This window comes from Limulus polyphemus, unplaced genomic scaffold (assembly GCF_000517525.1).
Source record: "Limulus polyphemus unplaced genomic scaffold, Limulus_polyphemus-2.1.2 Scaffold1240, whole genome shotgun sequence".
Lineage (NCBI taxonomy): Eukaryota > Metazoa > Arthropoda > Merostomata > Xiphosura > Limulidae > Limulus > Limulus polyphemus.
This window is the reverse complement of record NW_013666850.1, coordinates 295,489-301,235: the sequence shown is the minus strand read 5'-3', so window position 1 is coordinate 301,235 and position 5,747 is coordinate 295,489.

Sequence of the window (5,747 nt, the reverse complement as noted above, 5' to 3'; positions counted from 1 at the left end):
ATGTTTGCATGGTTGGTAAATAATGTTTGATTAATTTTTTTCAGTGTTTATTTAAAACATAAAATAATTGTGCTCTACCACGTCCTTTAATGGCCAGGTCTGATGAGAATGTATAGCAACTATTCAAATGTTTGCATGGTTGGTAAATAATGTTTGATTAATTTCTTTCAGTGCTTATTTAAAACATGAAATAATTGTGCTCTACCACGTCCTTTAATGGCCACGTCTGATGAAAATGCATAGCAACTATTCAAATGTTTGCATGGTTGGTAAATAATGTTTGATCAATTTCTTTCAGTGCTTATTTAAAACATGAAATAATTGTGCTCTACCACGTCCTTTAATGGCCACGTCTGGTTAGGTTTTCAATTACTTATTATAACTGATATACTCTTATGGTCGAGTTTAGTCACGTTTCTTTAAAGAAAGATGACACGTGTGTTCTTCAGTCATGCCGGTATATCGTGCATTTACAGAGTTAGCAGCGTAAGCGCTGCATCTTGGATAACCTTACTAATTTATTTGCAGGTGCTTTTACTGCGTGCGGGGATTTTCCTACCTACAATTAACAAGTGCATATAGCAGAGAGAGAGAGACGCTTGTGCTATCCGTGACGTGTGCCACGGCAGGTGTCCTCAGATGCTTGTACCTGTACTGCTCCCAGCGTACACGTAAACTTTAATGTGTTTTATGAGTTAGTGAGTGTCTCGCTGATCAAATAAGGATGTAAGGCTTCTATGTTGTGAGCTATACGCGAAACTTGACTTCATTTGTATTTATCATTACACAGTGCGCCCTCTGGCAAGCTTCGCATATTCACTATATACAATAATTAGTTATAGTTAGGTAGAACGTCTGGAATTTAACATCAAATATTCTAATATTTGCTTCCAACATAAAACGTTTCGCACAAAAAAAACAACAGCATTTGTGTTTTATGTTTAAACGTAACGATGCTACATAACGGACCGTATTTTCGTTATGCACGTTAAAATGTTAGTTTATATAGAACCTTTATTTCAAGTTTAAAATATCACCGGCTTCAAAAAAGCAAGAACATTGTATTCGAATGCAACCGTTCGCTAAGATAACATTATGTAAAAACTGGTAAATGACGATGAATTTGCGATTTGCCAAGTATACCCGTTTTGATATTCCAAAAGTAACACAAAAGACATTCCAGTAATATGCAAACTAATTTCATCTAACGCATTTTCCCAAAGTAAGATAAAAACACAGGCGTAAATATTTGTACAGGCTTTCTCGAGTTACGACCGCCAGTGGCTCAGTGTTAAATCTGAAAGCTTATAAGGCTACAAACCGGGTTTTGACACCCGTGGTGAGCACAGCACACATAGCCCATTGTGGAGCTTTGTGCTTAACAACTGACAAAGAAAAATTTAATTCTCGAGTTACAGCTGTGAATTATATTTCATGCCATATTTTAATTTGCAGAAATTGTGTTTTGTTTTGTCGTTGGTGAGAAGAAACAACCTTTTTTTTTAGATGAACTTAAACAGCCGAACTGGTGTACAAAGAAAGTCCTCAGTTCTTTTGTATATTTTATTGATACAATTTGATTCTGTTACTTTGGAAAGATCCAAAGATTTTTGAATGGAGTAAACTGGTGTTGACCATGTGATTAACCAGGTGTTGACCATGCGATTAACCCAAACGATTAACCTGGTGTTGACCATGCGATTAACCCAAACGATTAACCTGGTGTTGACATTGTGATTAACCCAAATGATTAGTCTGGTGTTGACCATGCGATTAACCCAAACGATTAACCTGGTGTTGACATTGTGATTAACCCAAATGATTAGTCTGGTGTTGACCATGCGATTAACCCAAACGGTTAACCTGGTGTTGACATTGTGATTAACCCAAATGATTAGTCTGGTGTTGACATTGTGATTAACCAAAATGATTAGCCTGGTGTTGATATTGTGATTAATCCAAATGATTAGCCTGGTGTTGACATTGTGATTAATCCGAATGATTAGCCTGGTGTTACCATTGTGATTAACCCATATGATTAGCCTGGTGTTAACATTGTGATTAACCCAAATGATTAGCCTGGTGTTGACATTGTGATTAACCCAAATGATTAGTCTGGTGTTGACATTGTGATTAACCCAAATGATTAGCCTGGTGTTGACATTGTGATTAACCCAAATGATTAGCCTGGTGTTAACATTGTAATTAACCCAAATGATTAGTCTGGTGTTGACATTGTGATTAACCCAAATGATTAGCCTGGTGTTAACATTGTGATTAACCCAAGTGATTAGTCTGGTGTTGACATTGTGATTAACCTTTGTATACCACGCAATTAACCCACATCGTTAACACGTTGTTGCACATCACGTTGTTGACGCTGATTAACCACTTGCATACCATACTGTTGACTCACTGTGGATACGACTAACTACTGCACACCACACTGTTGACTTGTTGTGGACTCCATAATTTTCTACTACACACCGCATTGTTGACTCTAAGATTAACTACTTTACACAAGACTGCTGACTCGATGAATAACTATTGCATAACACACTAGCTCAATGAAGATTACGTGATTAGTTACTAAGAGTCACAATATTAACTGCTGCACAACTCATGGTTAACTCTTTTCGTTAATCACACTAGTAACTGCTGTAGAGTGAATTTTAGGGCACAGTCGGGCCATTTGGGAAGTGTGGACGTTTTCTTTGCATCAGAAGCCATCTAATTGCCTCTAATATTTTAATTGTTTAAATAAATTGAAGAGTTTTATTGTGCAGGCTTGAATCAGGGCTGGGCTACTCAAGTTTTGGATAATATTTCATACACCCTCTATACACACAAAAAACAACAACAAATCTATACGTACATGGAGGGATTACAACTCATTTTTATCATTAAGTTAGGCAGATAGATAATACAAAAAAAGGTTGAAATGGTCACCCTCTATACACACAAAAAACAACAACAAATCTATACGTACATGGAGGGATTACAACTCCTTTTTATCATTAATTTAGATAGATAGATAATACAAAAAAAAAGGTTGAAATGGTCACCCTCTATACACACAAAAAACAACAACAAATCTATACGTACATGGAGGGATTACAACTCATTTTTATCATTAAGTTAGATAGATAGATAATACAAAAAAAAAGGTTGAAATGGTCAACGTTTTGGCTAATCCATAAAGATCGTTTGGCCGAAACTTTGATCTCTTAATTATTTTTATTTATTTTTTCCTATACGATTTTAGCAATGTCTTAGAAATTCCAGGTTTTATTACGCTACGGCTGCATTTATTAGTTATTCGTGTTCTTAGATATATAGATAGATTATAGTACATACCACACATGTTTATGTGTGGAGGATGTCAGTTGGTGTACGTGTTATAGGAAACTGTTATAGTTACTTTATCGTGCTCACGCGATCTACACGCTTTTCTGGCCAAACGTCTTTGTTTCAGAGCCTATCCACCAACCCAATTGTTAATGAGTGTTAAATGTTATATTCCTGTACTTTGATCTGGGAATCGAACGAAACAAAAGTACCAAAAACAGTCACCTCTGAGTATACCACAGAATATTTATATCACTTACAACTGTGTCATCTATTAAAGCACAATTTAGGAAGTTTATAGTTCGCTCTGAAACAAAACGAGTTTTAATGTCAAAGTTTTCACTCAATGCTAGAGAACATTGTAAAATTAGTAATAACCAATGAAACTACAGCATGTCTGTTTGAATGGAGACGGGCGTAGCTTTAGTGGTTAACACGCCTAGCTATTAATCTAAAAGTCCAAGGTTCTAACCCGTGATATGCTGCTGAACATAGTTCATTCTTTTAGCTATGGAAGCCTTAGTTTTATAAAACTGACAGTCAAAGCCGCTATGCTGTTAATTACGAGTAGCCTTACAGGAGACAGGTGCTGTTTAACAGTTATAAATTAGGAACGGCTGTATGAGAACTTTGAGTTTTCTGATCTGGTTATTTAACCCATGTATCTGATATGGTGTGTTAAGATTGAAAATACTTAATACGTGTTTAATACTAAGATATAAATATTGATAAAAAAGTTGGAGATCATGTAAGCGACAGACACTGTCTGGTAAAAACTGCAGTGGTAAGAATAATAGTAGCACAGACCTCTGCTCTTCATGTCTAAGTACAACCAGAAAAATTCACTTGGTGGCACTATATGCCGAATTCTAATTCTTATTGACTTATTGATCGTTTTTATTAACCTTGCAAACCATGAAATTATAAATAATATAACATTTAATTTATTAAGTGTACTTTCACGAAATTTTGTAAACTTTTAGTAAACAATATAAATATTTGGTGTACAATGAATCATTAAAGATTTGACTGTGAATGCATGCAAGTCAGTATGTTGACACTTGCGCTAACTATTCGGAGCTGATTTTCCTGTTAAGATTAAAAATACTTTTTTTCGTACAGTTTTCAGAGTTCATTTGTATAATCTCTAGAACCTCCTAAATGAATGCCAAACGCCCTTTTTTCAGTAAAACTGTATATCATATTTTCTCTTGAAAGGCAACAGGACGAAAATTAACTAATGTACTGACTCTGCCAACTTATCCAACTGGAGTATAGGAAAGGCTATGCGATTCATTGGACAGATTTGTTGTAGGCCTGTGTTATTCTTCTGGAATAATGAATGTTGAAGAGTCGTTACGTCACACGCATGCACAATGTCAAAGGGACAAGATGAGATTTGGTAGCACGCCGCCACAGTTGTGCGAGAACAATATTTTTCTGCTATTCTAATAATAATAATCTTGCTTTTTAAAAATCATGCGTAACGAAATTAATAATACTTTTGTTGAATTAAATAATGCAAACTGCAAGTATTCATTTTATGTATCAAAGTCATTCCTTCTATCACTTTGATATTAAACTATTTCACCTATGAGTTTATGTATACGTCTATTTACTATAATAACACTAGTTACCGTATTTTTCGGATTATAAGACGCACCCTTGTTTTGAAGACAAAGGTTTGGGGAAAAAAAAGCTACAGTCGCATTTGAAAGATTTTTATTGAACAAAAATTCAATTTGATACTTTAAAAATTAGTATATATTGTTCTAAACACAAAAGAGCTCGTTTGAATCCAAGGCAAGCACTCAAAAACGATTTTTTATTTGTTAAAGTTAGGCCTGAAACGGCCTTATTCTGCTCCACATTAAACAGGGAACGTCGTGTATTTACAAACTTTTTCACTCTCATCTATTGCGATAGTTAATTTTTTATTATTTAGGGAGCATTATAAATAGTTATGTTTTTAAAAGAAAAAAAAACTACTATTGTTATAAATAACACATTCAATTGAACTAAACTATGCATGCCTATTTAAATATACTTACACATGGCTTGTGTATATCGTATATATATTATTCATACCTTCGGTGTATAGGACGTAAGCAGATTTTGGGGTAAAAAAGTGCGTCTTATACATCGAAAAATACGGTACGTAGAAACTGAGTCTAAGATGTTGCATTATATTTTACCAGTTTTTGTGGTGGTGATTTCCCAACAGAGCTACTAGTGGATTGGCTGTCTGTGCTCTGCCCAACGCGGGTATCGAAACCAGATTTTTTGCGTTCTAAGTCCATTGAGCTACCGGAGAGCACATTAATATCAGAATTTCGATGAAGACAGTTTGTTTGTTTTTGATATTTGCCCAAAGCGACCCAAGGGCTGGCTGTGTCTGC